Here is a 15,487-nt window from a genome sequence, read left to right as displayed (position 1 = left end):
GCTAGCAAAACCACGGCGCTTTGATACCACTTTGATGGAATTGGATCGTGCTAGCTAGGGAGGATGAAAGATAAACATCATGCACACAAGTGAGTGTGTGTTGGCTAGATTATCACTCAAGCGAATTAGGTTCCAAGATCAATTAACTTGGACTCATAAACACGGTCTTGAGTATTTGCTAAGACATCACAAGCTCACCATAAACAAGGGATATGTAATGCAAAATAGAGTTGTGTTTACTCATTCATGAAAAGTAGCTCTAGAGCCTTGCACCACAGCATGTGGGATAATTCCACTCTTCTCTCCTTGACTCACACTTTAGGACAAAGCTCACACTTTACATGCTCTTGTAATACAAACCCATATTGGGCTTATGTCTCAACATTGTACTTGTTCTTATCTAAATATACAATTCAAGTTTCAGTTTCCAGTTTCAGTGTCTATTTCCATTTCCAGTACCAGTGTTCAATATAATGCTCCAGTTTGTCTTGTCTTCCAGTTTTCCTTGTCTGATCTGAAGTCTTGACTGATCTAAACCGACTCTAACTGCAAACCTGGAATAGCTGACTGAAAGTGTCCAGGTCATTCCATGCCTAAAGCTTAGTCTCATCCAATTAGTCCAGTTTGTGTAGCCTATTGGACAAGGCACACACGTCCCATTCATAGGAAGCCGCTAGATTACAAACTCAATTGGCAATATACCATTATGATCATAGAAAAGCTCAAAGGGAGTATCACATGTAATTTCTTTGTATATTTTACAATAGGCCCCACATCACTTTACACAACTTTTTTTTTTCCAAGTCCACGTGTTCCCTTCCATAGTTTATTAAATGAACAGCACAATGCCACTCAAGTGGTCCTCAAGTAGCAAAAAGATTCGCTTTACAACATGCCAATTCTTAAGCCCTGGGCTATGAATAATTTTGTTCACATGTGAAGCTACAAATTAAATGTTTTTCCTTGTTATGCATACATAACTAAGACAACCAATTGCCTCCTAATAAAGACTTACATCAATTTAGTATAGAGCATCATGAGGACTTAGTTGATACCTATCTCAATAGAAGTGGCAATAGGGTTGTAGTTGCCAAGGTTGAACCTATGCAACAATGCTGCAAAATACGCTGTCAGACACTAAACAACGTAATACCTCTATTAGATTTCTTAAACTTTATGTCCAAATAATGATGTAAGAGTTCCAAGTTTGATCTCTTGAAAGAAATATTGAAAGCGATCTTATAATCAAAGATATGTGTCTCATTCAATCCAATGAGCAACATGTCATCAAATACATACAACAATGATCAGAACTGCATCATTTGCACGCTTGACATACAAAGTGCATCATTTGCACTCCCAATTGAACTATTTAAAAAACCATGTATGTAGCCAAATGAGCATGTATCTTCTCATATCAAGTGTGAGGAGCTTGCTTTAAACCATACAAATCCTTTATTTGATCGCATGCTTTGTTTTCTTGTCCTTTATGAATAAATTCATGAGGCCATGTTACATTCATGTTCTCATACAATCACCAGTTAAAAATGATATTTATGTCCAAATCATGCACTACAAGAGGTTGTGTGCACTTGTGACGTTTTTACGACATAAATACATTGGGTTTTTATACTCCCTGCCATCGCTAATAGTGTCGCTACGGGAACGTCGCTATATGCGTTGCTATATAGCAACGCAGATAGCAATGGTTGCAGGCTTCCTATAGCGACGCTCATAACGACGTTGTAGAGCCTTATATAGCGACGCTTATAGCGACGCCTGAGAGTTAAAAAAAAATTGGGTGGCAAGGCATTGAATGCCCTACCACCCATCAATCATATTGAATGTTTCAAATAATGTAGTAAACCTAAATGGATCCAAGATAAGCCCAAATTCACCTTTGAAAGAAAGTGCAAGGTATAGACCCAAAGTAGTCACCCACGAGACAATATAACCATTAACTCCATCATCCATAGTATTGTTTGCAGAATAAAGATACAAAACTGACAAAAGTAAATTGATGAAAGTAAATCAATGATAACTGTAAACATCATAGGCAAAATCACTTGATTGTTAAGCTTTGCAAATGTAATAGTTACAACACCATTGTCATTATTGAGAAAATATACATGGTTTTCCAATAGTTACAAAAAGACGTATACACGTCATCTCATTATACATGCTATGACAAAAGGAAACTAATGCTATCTAGCTATGGCTAGACTGACGTCGTCTAATCAGATGTCTCATCGCGTCCAAGCGGCGTATCTGTCGGATTCTGCAAAAAAAAAAACAATAAGACTTTTTGTAAGTATAAACATATACTTTACAAAAAAATACAACAAATGGAAAAGAGTAAACCCTAATACTAACCATGCCGCCGTGAGAACTCAGAATGTCCATCAGGGCGTTTAAGCCCTTTGTGCCTGCGTACTTGCGCTCATACGGTGTGTGGTCACGTCCTATCATCGACCACTGTTCAAAACATACAAAGAATCCCTTATGTTAGAATTTAAAAGTACAAATAGACGTCACTAAAGAGCAATGCAAAAACACTTACAAAATCGGCCTCAAATGATGCCCACCCGCCGCTCCCCAAGTGGTGCGAGCTCCCTGCCTCTACTCACGCTTTGGCTGCCTCTTTTTGTTGCTTCCACTTGTTAGGATTCTCGCGCGTTGCTCGCTTTGCATTCTTCCAATCTTCTTTGGCCAGTCAATTTGGTCTGTTCCACCCATGCTTTATTGCTTTTTTTACTTCAGAATGCTTGTGCTTGCAGTATTCGCGCATTCGAACCTTCATCAGGTCTACATTGAAGCACTCATCCCGACTTGACATGGGAAACTCGTCATGCAGTATGCTGATGACTCTGTCTTTTAGTTCACTTGGCACTTCACTCCAGGTGTTTAGTATGTAGTGTCTAAACACCTACGAGCAAAGACCGCGCATGCGCGAGATCATCTTCTTGCCTTCATCATCCAAGATGATGCCGCCGCTGATGTCGACAGAGTACTGCAAGCCCTCTCGCCTGTGACGCGTGAACCTGGGTGTCTTGGCAGAGGTCTCTAGCGGCGTCTCGATGGGGGTAGGGACGCCAGGTGTCCCTGCTTGTGAGAACATACCTGGAGCATACGTACCTGGAGTGGACCCAATGACAATTAAACACATTTTAAATTTCTCAAGTATAGCATATAGACAGGAATGGACAAAAAGCCACGTGAATACAATATTATAAAACGGAGCAAAATTGTTCAAATACAATGTTTCTGGCTTCAAGAGGTCTCTCTCTCATCCTCGCATAGCTCAACATAACTCCCTTTATCTATATAGAGATCTCCATTTAGGAAAATGTCCTCCGTTCCATTTTTGTAGATCCTCTGCATGCACCCCATAGAGAGTAGCAGCTTGATGCTCGTTTGGCACCACCTCAGCGGCTTCTGACTCAGCATCTTCTCCAATCTCCTCCATTGATGCCGCTGTGATTGGCACATGGTAGCCCTCCTACATCTGTGCATTACGAGGGGCTACCTCTATGACGTACCACCAGTTTGATGCAAACTTTGTAGGATGAAATATCACCTGCCAGAGCCACATAACTTACATGAGAGCTTCCAAGCACATAACTTCTAAAATTGGATGTTAACTATTTACATACTTACTTGTTCACAATGCTCGGGTAGTACGAAAGTGTCTCTTAGGTCGCTCCATTTTTTAGTTGAATCCACCTCAAGGAAACCAGACTCTCCTCTGCGCACAGTAGCGTTGCGACCCTCCATGTTTATCTTGAACCATTGCACGTCGAACAAGTCGACAAAAAATACTCTATAATCGATCCTCAAAATATCTTGTAGCGTGCCGAAGTAAGTGAGTTCCGCCACCACATGATCTGCATCAAAGGACCGTCGTCAACTAGACTGTTCAAATTTTGCCATGATTCCACAAGCTTGAGTAAAATGCTTTTTGTTGATCCGTTCCACCCTAAAATGTCGACCTTTACACCATGCTACTATGTATGACTTATACGACAACCAACAAAGATTATGAGTGGCTGTTCAAACATCTAGAAAGTCACTAGTCATACATTGCAAACTTACCTTGGTCGCGCAACCCCGAGAGTACTCCTACTCCTCCTCAGTCACTTCTTCACCGCATTGTTGTGCGCTTTTCAATTGGTTGTGCAACCATCTTAAGCTCATGAATGTTGGTAGGCTCTCCAGACCCTCCGGATAATGCATCGGTGGTCGTCTTCCCCGTCTCCACTCAATCCGTGCCCTTTGTCGCTCTTGCTTCACATCCTCATATTGTGAAATCCACTTTTGCATCACTGGATTGTGAAGCATGCAAAATTGATTGATTTTAGCCTCTAGATCTTCTATCATCTTCTTCTCAACACTGAGATTTCACATGACAATCCCAGATATGCGCTCATCATCTATGGTTCACCATAGCGTGTCTCGGGCTTTATCAAATCCGTCTAGCCACTCTCCAATGTAAACTAGGGGCTCTGATACCAGTCAACCTTCTACCATGCTACCCTCTGGACGTGCCTTCTGACGCACATATCCCTTGAGTGTTTTCATGAAACGTTCTAAAAAGAACATGCATCTGGAATGTACTATGCCAGCTATTTCCACCTCATCATCAACTATGTGAACAAGAAGATGCACCTGAATGGTTAGCATGGTAGTAAGAAAGTGTTTCTCAAACATGCACACAACCTCCGCAGCGCTTAGTTTGGCAAATGGTATGGAGTCTACATTGATCTCCTTTTGTGAGATCCATTGCACCAACTTTGCAAGTTTGTAGATTGTGTTATGGACATCAAGAGACAAACATCCCTCAATGGCCCACAGGTAAAATAAACTGCAAAACATGTCTAGAAATGTTATTAAAGTCCACACACAAATTTGTTACACAATTCCCACTATGATATATTCCATTTCAAACATACCTGACACATTTTATGCCAGTCGTGTGACTTCAAACCGGTAAGCTTTCCTTCTTTAGTGAAACACGTTCGGAGCGAGTGCATTACGCCAGTGGGGGTCCACACAGATTGAATTGTCTCTTTTACTTTGCGTTCTTGGACTCCTGTCAAAATCAATGGCGCTTTAGGGAGTTTTATCGATCGATCGGATGTTGTCTGCGACCAATATTGCTCTATACGATCCACATTTCTAAGGTTAACCCTGGCTCCCAAAGTATCTTTCTTGCCGGTCAGATGGTCCCACAACAGATTACCCACATTCTTGAATATGTGCATTGGATCGAGCAAGTGATTGATCATGAGTCTGGGCCAATATAGTAACTCGTACCATAGAGAGAATCTCTTCATCCCTGGGGGAAAACCGTCATCACATATCTCCTTATGCTCTAACCATGCTTGTGCAGACATCCTCGGTGGCTCTCTTCCCAAAAAGCCATCACGTAACACATGATTCTCTGGAAGATACGCTTGATGACCTTCGTAGGTTTGCTTCTTCAATGAGGGCGCCCGACGTGCATTATGTCTAGGTCCACATGTGACACACGCTCTGTATCCGCTTGTTTAAAGCCCTGCATGTATACACATGACAATAGATAATCTTGAGAAAAACCAAGATTTACAGTGTTTCAGTTTGAGTGTAAATCACCTGAGCATCTTACTAGTCCGGGATAGTACGTCATGCATGGTCCACATTAGAGTGCCTCTGATCAAAGCATTCTGTCGACCTGTGTGTCGGCACATATCCACTACTTCTATGCCAATCCACAATTGTTGTAGCTCTTCCAATAGTGGACAAAGATACACATCCATATTCTTCACTTTATACTGCCCTGACACAATCAAGCTTAGCCACAGGTGCCCCTTCTTGGTAGTCAACCACGGGGGAATGTTGTAGTTGACGATGACAACGGGCCATACACTGTAAGATGTTGATATCTGACCAGATGGATTTACTCCATCCATAGCCAGGCCTATGTAAGAAACTAGGCAACTAGGCTCTACTGGATCCTCCTCCCAACCTCCCTTTATAGGTGGGCTCCTAGCCCCTTGCCCTAGACGGATCCCCTGTCCACAGTGCCTAGCCCGGCCCTTGCCTAGCCTAGTTCTTAGGGTACAGGACCCGTGTCCTGACATTACTTCCCCCTTAACGAAGAGTTTTCATCCTCGAAAACACAAGTAGTAACATCTTCTTAAGAATACTGGTGTTCTCTTTATTGATGTCCCATAAGTGAGCCAATTGTCTGTATGACCGATAATTGGTGCAGTGAGGAGGTTCAATGAAACCAAGATGAATATCTTGATTTTCAACATTGTTGTCCGTTTGCAACCACTTGGGTCTAAATGGTGACTCCATTTATAACTCACTTGAGTGCTGTAAAGGAGTAACCACAACTAAGAGTCACTTGGGTTTAAATGGTGACTCCATTTATAACTCACTGAGTACTGTAAAGGAGTAACCACAACTAAGAATTGTCCAAAGGCATAACCAGTTTTCAGACCTTCTGAAGGTACTGGAATAATGCAAGGAAACCTTGGCGTAACTTTCCATGCAGTTGTGAGCCAGATTTCCTACTCGCCTGAGTATCTTGAATAGTCCGTTACATGTTCATCCCTTAATGAAGGCTACTTGCCAACATGCTTTGGCAGCACACCTGGTAAGTCCTTGACGTATGAAAGGATTGACACAATCTCCAACCCCACCCAAGAGGTGTTCAAAGTCGAAAATCGTACTTAAGCAAATTCTAGAATAGGGAGAAACTCATCTATTCAGAAATGCGTTGTGTTAACGTATGCTCTTAGCAGATCCTTTAGCACAAAATTATTCTTTGTAATCTGCCTATCCCCTTGGATAACTGACAGTGCTGAGGTGTGTTTTCCTCACGGTGTACAAACAGTCATCACAGATGACTGGTGAACGGGAAATCACAGTAGTGTTTAACATTGGTGAAGGATCAACAATTTCCAAAATAACACTCGTGGTTAACTTGAAAAAATCCACAAACGCCCAAACCGAGCCATGACCTCTATTGGTGAGTAGTGGATTTGAAAGTAATCTTATAGAGATAGTGCACATAGAGTGCAAAATGCTTCATAAGCAACAACCTATGGAATATGCATGCCGTTCCAAATCAGCCTTTGCTAAACACTAGGGCCCATAACACCTAGTGTGCATGCATTTAGTAAAAACTAACCGAACCTGTATATCCATAATGATGCTTGCCAATACTTATGGCAAATGTGATGCGCCTAGCACACATTAAAGAGGAATGTAAATAGTTCTGAAAAGAAACTAAATACTTTCAGTTGCAATTTGTTTGCCAGCCTTGCGGAAACGTCTGAACCATAATAGAAGGTGAAACAGTGATCATTTCTAGGTACAAACAATGAAACTTTTTCATTTGGTATATGTGTAAACAACCATCTGTAATGTTGTTTAGCAATACTTGTACCTTAACAAGTCATTCTAAGTATCCGACAATTTCTGGCCACGAAATTGCTCCTGATACGTCATGCTAAAAGTGGTCTAGAAAACAGATGTGACCAGCACTTAGGGACTTTGTCGTGACACATATTTGAAATAGGGGCGCCGGTGTCAGTCCCAGAGACTCATATTCGTCACATGTGGAATGTGTCTAAACTAAGGATGTCTGAAAAAGAACATCCTACAAGTACAAGATGTACTTGTGTGTGGAGGTAGCTCTAAACACTTTACGACAGGAGTGAGAGGGACCCTCATTCATTGCTCCACATTGGCTAAACCGAACTCCTTGAGTTCCTAGACCATGTTGTATCCCATGTGACAACATGTGCCAAATTGAACCCTACAAGTAGGTTCGTAACAGCATAAGGCAGGAAGATAGATTGGCTACTTGGCCCAAAATACTTTGTGCCGACATGCCCTTGGCATGACTCTGTAACATTCAAGCGTACTTATACGTCTTGAAAAACCAAGCAAAGCATACTAAAAATGAAATAACACCAAATCAATAGATGCATACCTAGAGATTCGAACGTAATGTTTACTTACCCGTATTCAAATGGAGAGGAGTACGTCTCCTAACTGAAAAACAAACAGCATTGCAATGGGAACCATGGGGTTGCTTGAAAAGTGTGTTCGTCTGCTACCGCGTGGTAGATTGCGGAATTCTTTCCTTGAAAGTATAACTGGGAGAGATCAATCATGATCCTCAATGCAGATCAAATTGTGATCCTTAATGCCTATGGGGTGATGTAGCAATCATCTGTCGGGTCTTACCCCAAAACAGTATGTCCATAGACACTCCGTAGTGCTATAGAGAGAGCAGGAGACCCACACAAGTGAACTACAGATCTCTTATGGACAACCATGCTGTCACAAATGATTGCTGCGTCCATACTCCGTGGTAGAGAGCAGCTAGTGTGAGTTTAAGATTATCAAAAACTCAACTTGAGTGTCGCACTGAAAACATGTAGTGCAAAAATGACACCCTAAACATCCGTAATGACAAGACTCGTGCTTGTCCATTAACGTCGATGTGTGCTTCCATGGGTATATCTTAAAAACAATCACCCAAAGAATGCCAATAGTTGGGTCTTACCCTTATCCTAACATCGGCTCTTAGCCCTTATAGTGTTCAATCAACGAACCGATGAAGACTAATTTGAGTAGCATCTTAGCCACGTGTTAGCTGAGAGTTAGAGCACCTTGGCTCAGGCTTAATCACGAGCAAAACATGTATCAAAAGCTACTTAGAAGATTTTCATGTTTCCCATAAAGAGAGAGAGGGAGAGAGAGAGAGAGAGAGAGAGAGAGAGAGAGAGAGAGAAGAAGAGCATGCTGGGCTGAGGAACGTGCCTTAAGTGTTAGAGTGTGTGCCCAGAATGTGTGCTCTTAGACATCTTATGCCTGAATTGCAGCTTATCCTAAAAGCAGTCCACAATCTGTCTGTGTAACGCTGTCATCAAGAGAGGAAACAGAAAAACATAGAACTCATTTCGATCCCTTATCTTGCAGGGGTCGTGATTGTATGAGGACAACTTAGCATTGGCACTTTGCCCATGAATCAAGTCCAAGTTTTAGGTTCTTTTAGTGTTGTTGTGCGTTGACAACAACCCAAAAATCATGTCAAACAATCAAAAACTTATCTTGTCCTTGACAGAGTGTCTGGTGTTATAGCGGAAGCATAAACCAACAAGTGATGGAATTCATTTTACCTGGCTAGCATGCCGTGCATGTAGAGTGGTAATCCCTTGGCAAGAGTGACGGCCTCAAAGGTGAGAGCCCAAAACCATAAGCGCCTTGTATCGGTTAGACTAATAAGGATTCGATGAGATGATATCCTGAATACTGTAGGTGCCCCAAACTTGGCTGCCAACTGTTCTTGTCACCGAGGTAATCGGAGTATAAAGGAAAAGCCTTATGGCATGTAAAATGGGTCAAGCATTTGGTTTTTCATAATACTATCCAAGCAAATGCGAAGCGTGAGTTGCAGGACACGTGTATCATATACACCCTAATTCAATGATCTTGCATGCATCTCAGAATGTTTGCGGCGGCAGATTAGATAAGCCGAGATGATGTGACTGGTCGTACCAAAAATGATTGTGGCAAAAAACAATTGGGGTTTAACATTACCCAATTCAAAAAAAAAACGTACAATATGCTGAAAATTCCATATCGAAGTATGAGAAAATGCATGCTCCTAACATATTCAAAAAGCCATATAACTACGGTGCCGTGCACCAAAACTGGAGTTTATGGCAAAGCACAAACTCATGCATCATGCTGAAGTTTTCCGACATGTGGGCACTGCTTTTTTTGATGTGTTCCTAAGCAAATAAAGCATAATTTTTGACTTTTTGCACGTTGAAATTCAGATGGTGATAGGCGCTTCTTGACCACGTTGGTCGTGCCCCGATTTGTTCCGACAATCGAAGTATTGTGGACATGTTGGACCTCTTTGGTCATAAATGGTAAATTGGCAACCCCCTGGGTTGCTGGCAAGTGGAGAGATGATTCTGGTAGCATTCTGTAAATTAATTGTGTAAGATTTTCTACTTGTGTAACCAAGATTTGAACCTTGACAGCGAGCTTGCGAAATCGGGCATCAAAAGTTTTCCAGTCCTGTCGAGTGACAAACTCCCTGGTATCTGGCAATTGACTATCATCCTCGAGAATGTCCAACACGCTCTGTGGAGGAGGGGTTGACAAACGAGGAGACAGAGATGGATCACCTGGGTTTGCACCATCCATCCCTGTTGCCACAAGGGTACTCTCCGTGAGAGTATCCGGCCCCATGACATCCACAGGTGGAGCCCATTCGATATATTCGAAGTCGAACATGTGTTGATCATCAATTTCCGCACTCATGGCGAATTTGTGTTGTGCGAACAAAGATAAAATAGTACCTGATGTCGGTAGTATTTGTAAAGTATAGCTACTACGTGTCATAGCAGTGAAGCATCGTGCTAAAGCCGCCTTGTTTTCCAAAAAGAAAATACTCCGTAGTTGTAGCTTGCACCGTTACCGAATAAGAGTCCCTTGGAATATTGAGCAAATCGACAATCGATGATTCGCTCGAAGGTACGAAGCAAATTCGAGCGGTCAATAATTGGGTTTGTGTTGTATGCAATACCCAATTAATCTTTGAAACGTGTCGCGAAATTCGCAGCCGACAAGAAGCGTGAATAGACGAATCACTGTGGAGTTATTTCTGATGGGGCTTGCATCATATGCAAGAAGGCAAAACGAAAAAAAATTCGACCAATTGATGGCTTGTCGAGACGTCCAAAAGTTGTGCAGCAAATTTGGACTGCTAAGAATGTCGCAATCAATCAGCAACTTATGTTGATGATGGCCACCGAATCGGAGAAGAAAACAGTGGAGAAAAGAAGGCTTGCCGAGCAAGGCCCACCTGGTTTTCTTGTGGGAAGGGCCACAATGATGGCCGAGACCAAATTGAATGGCAAAAGGCCTTCAAAGGCCTTTCTAAGTTTGAAATGCTTACTGTGTTGAGCGCAGGCAGCGAGGTCGACGACGAGGAGGGTGAAGACGGGCACCGTGCGCCTTGCACAGGCCGGCTACGGCCGAGAAGAAGTGGCGCAAATCCCTGTAGGCTGAGGGCGCCCCCTTCAAGCCCGTAAGCTCGCCGAAACGTGCACCATAGCTTTGTGTCCGAAAAGGGAAGGTCCCCCCCGTTTTGGCAAAAGCCCCCTCTAAAATTGGAAAAAGCTTTAAAAAGTAGTGGTTCTCACCAAAGGGGTATAGTTTTAGAGGCCAAGGATGACCACGCCTAGAGAGAGAGATTGGAAGAGAGTAACCTGGCTCTGATACCAGTGTAAGAAACTAGGCAACTAGGCTCTACTGGATCCTCCTCCCAACCTCCCTTTATAGGTGGGCTCCTAGCCCCTTGCCCTAGACGGATCCCCTGTCAACATTGCCTAGCCCGGGCCTTGGCCGTAGTCCTTGCCTAACCTAGTTCTTAGGGTACAGGACCTGTGTCCTGACATCCTAGGCGCAAATTTCGAGCTTCCCTAGCAAAATCCGGCCATGTTTTGTTTATATTTTTCCAGGCTGCACAATTTGCAGCAATCCGTAGCACACCATCCGAAGATTTATTCTCCTCATGCCATGATGTTAGGGCGGCCATGGACTTACATTCGAAAAAATGCTTGATGCGAGGAAGCAGAGGAAAATGTCACAAAACCTCTTGTGGAATTTTTGTTTCCTGGAGATCTACTCGATATCTCTCGGAATCACATTTCAGACACTTCTCCATGTCTATGTATTCCCCTCTGAAAAGAATGCAGTCGTTAGGACAAGCGTGAATTGAATTGTAATCCATCCCCAAGTTTCACAAGATCTTTCTTGCTTTCTCTCTAGAATCTGACATCACATTATTAGCTGGCAGTATGTGCTCTTTGAGCAATCTACACAACGAAAAAAATGTGGTACACTTGTGTAAGTAATCTATCAGATCATTGTACATCTAGAGTTTTTTATTAAAGTAAACACATTGTAATAGATCACCTGAAAGGTGTTGTAACGCTAGTCACTCCATCCAAACTTTGCGTGCATGTTGAAAAAAACCAGGAGCGCCTTCAATCTAGACACACGTGCTCCATCATACAATGGCATATCGGCTTCACTTTTCATATCATCATAGATAAGCCTTTCTGAATCCATGATCGTCTCGATCATTTCATCGATCTCGGGCTCAAACATTGCCTCGTTGGGAATGTGGTCTGCATGATCATCCTTCGAGCTGTCAGAGGCTACATCTTATGACCTCACGTATGTTGCTTGACCAAAGCGCGTACGAACACGTCTACTGGGTTGCAAGATTGCTTCCTATTGGCCAACGTCAGAGTCCGGCGAGTTATAATTGGCAAAACGCGATCTATAATAGATGGATCAAACTCGCCAAATTTGCGAACGTGCTACAAAGAAATGCGTCTTGTCCGTCGCACAGCATGAGATCCTTGTTGAGAGATAGGTGTTTCGGTTGGACAGCCCCACATCCTCGTCACCACTCATAATGAATGTATAAACCTTATAACATGGACATAAATTTAATCTTCTATTGGCATCCTCCATCTTTATCTCTCTCTCTCTCTCTCTCTCTCTCTCTCTCTCTTTGTTCACACTGTAAACTACCTCACATTCTCTAGTCATGTCCAATCCCCACACACCTTGGTCTAGAGGTGCACGGAGATCAGAACCACCGGGTTATAATCTTGTCTTTATTAGTCAATGCCTATATTTGTGGGTACGAGAAATCTACACACCTAAGTCTACATGATAGTGTATGTAGTAGACAAAACCCCTTTGCCTTCTCTAGCTGTAGCAATTCACATCATCTTAACATCTCTTCACAACAGATCTTTGTTCAAGGGATTACTTAGCACATTACATGTTGGCCTCCAATATGAGTATCATGCCGTTGAAAGCTTTCCAACTTAAGGTCGCATCCATAGAGAGGCAGAGAGGGATCACTGTTTGCCTAACTCTATTGTTTTTCTGTAATCCCGAAGGTAGACTTTAATATAAAACTAAATCCAAAAATCTAACCTAATTGAACATATGGTGATTCGCGGCTAATTGAATATGGTTAGTGTGTTGTGTCAGATTCTGATGGGAATATACATATTGTTGTGTAACTAGTGTTTGCTCTTCGGGCAAAGCCTTCATTGACATGCACTAAAATCTAACCTAAATCTAATATAATCTAATCTAATCTTAAATCGAACATAAATCTAGATCTAATGTAATCTTAAACTCAAAATAAACCTAAATCTAATCTAATAATTTTAAATCTAACCTAAATCTAAATGTAATCTAACTTAAATTTAGTTAATTTTAAATATTTTCTTAATTTTAAATCTAAAGCTAATCTAATCTTAAACTCAACATAAACCTAAATCTAATCCAATCTTAAATCTTAAACCTAAATGTAATCTAACTTAAATCTAACTTAGCTAGCTAATCTTAAATCTTGTCCTAATTTTAAATCTAACATAATCTTAACCTAATGTTAATCTAAATCTAACATAATCTTAAACTCAACATAAACATAAATCTCAATGTAATCTAACTTAATTTTAAATCTAATTTAAATCTTAACCTAATTTTAAATTTATCATAAATTTTAAATATAAGTTAAATGTAATTTAACTTAATCTTATATCTTAATCTAACCTAATTTAATTAAATATAATTTAAAATCTAACTTAACTCTACATCTTAATATAACATTCATTTCATATTTTCTCTACTTTTTATCTCTCTCTCTCTCTCTCTCTCTCTCTCTCTCTCTCTCTTTGTTTTCTTCCCTTACCTCTCTCTTTTCGTCTTCTCCCCCCCTCTCTCTCTCTTTAGTTTTTCTTTTCTCTCTCTCTCTCTCTCTCTCTCTCTCTCTCTGTCTTTCAAAGACACAATGTGTGCGTGTGTGTGTGTGTGAGAGAGAGAGAGAGAGAGAGAGAGAGAGAGAGGGAGAGAGAGAGGGGAAGGGAACATGAGAGAGAGGAGAGGGAAAAAGCATACCTAGCTCTCATTCCTCTCCTCGTGTGTGTGTGTGTGTGTATGTGTGTGTGTGGGGAAGAAAGAGAGAGAGAGAGAGGGAGAGCGCGGGTTACCTCTTTCGCTTGAGCATCGAAGACTCAGATATGAGATCTGAGTTTCTGACGTTCCCGGTTTATTTTTTACCCTTATCGACGTCGCTATGAGCGTTGCTATGGGCGTCGCTATGCAACAAAGAAAATAGCGAAGCCTATAACAACGCTTATAGAGCGACGCTGTGGATTTTCACTTTTGAGCGTCGCACTGTGAGTGCCGTTAATGTGAAGTACTTCTTCTAGTGATGTACATTTCCACCATTATGAGCTGCCAATGTACAAATTCTATGAATAATAGTCATGGGACAAGTATGAGCAAAAGTCTCATCAAAATCAATGCCCACTTGTAAACATAACATTTTGCCCCTAACCTTATAGAAATCAGTGTTTCCATTTGACTTATGCTTCAATTAAAGGCCCATAGTACCAAACCCTTTTGGCCTAGAGACAAATTACAAATTTACATGAATAACAAAGTGCCATTCTTCATAATAGCATCGTATTCAGTTTAAATTACAACTTATCAAACAAAGTATGTTCCTCCTCGTCACACATGGCATGTTGAGAATCTTAATGAGTATGACTCAAAATAGTATCACTTAAAGGATGCACTAGCCATTTTGGCATACTTCTAGCCTGCTCATTTATAGCTCTTTCCTCACCAAGTACTTTCGTACATGTGCATCAATAATGCATTGGACTTGACATCATTTGAAACCTGCATAGGTTTATATTTACCACATAATGCTCTACATGCGATTGTACACTACCAATAAAAGGAGGGATACTTCTAGCCTGCTCATTTTTAGCTGTTTCCTCATCAAGTTCTTTTTCGTACATGTGCATCAATAATGCATTGGACTTGACATCATTTGAAACCTGCATAGCTCTATATTTACCTCACAATGCTCTACATGCGATTGTACACCACCAATAAAAGGAGGCAACAATGTATCATACATATCCTAGGAGTGACCATTTGTCTCTTCGGTATACCATAGCAATGGATGCATAACATCTCTCACAAAATCTACATCCTCGCTAATTAAGAAATGGTTTGATTGTGAGGGATACAACTTATTGCCTTATAGCCAACAAGAAATACACTTCACAGCCTTATCATTCATTTTCTTGCATTTTTGCTAAGGCCCAAAAGCAAAGGCTAAACAACCAAAGATACACAAATGGCCTAAAGAAAGCTTCTTTCCATGCCAAAGCTTCATATGGAGAGATAGACTACAAGGCTATAGTAGGGCAATGAATAAGTACATATGTAGAACACATGAAAACATGTAGCTAGAATGCATACGGCAAAGCTTGGCTTTTGACCATACATTGTATGAGTAGTTTCACCCCCACCTTTTCTACCCCAACTTCAATTTGTCGTACCTCAGCTCAATAGGATTGTT

This window comes from Adiantum capillus-veneris, chromosome 27 (genome assembly GCF_014529385.1).
Source record: "Adiantum capillus-veneris isolate H3 chromosome 27, ASM1452938v2, whole genome shotgun sequence".
Classification (NCBI taxonomy): domain Eukaryota; kingdom Viridiplantae; phylum Streptophyta; class Polypodiopsida; order Polypodiales; family Pteridaceae; genus Adiantum; species Adiantum capillus-veneris.
The sequence above is the reverse complement of the archived record's forward strand: the minus strand, read 5'-3'. Positions refer to the sequence as shown.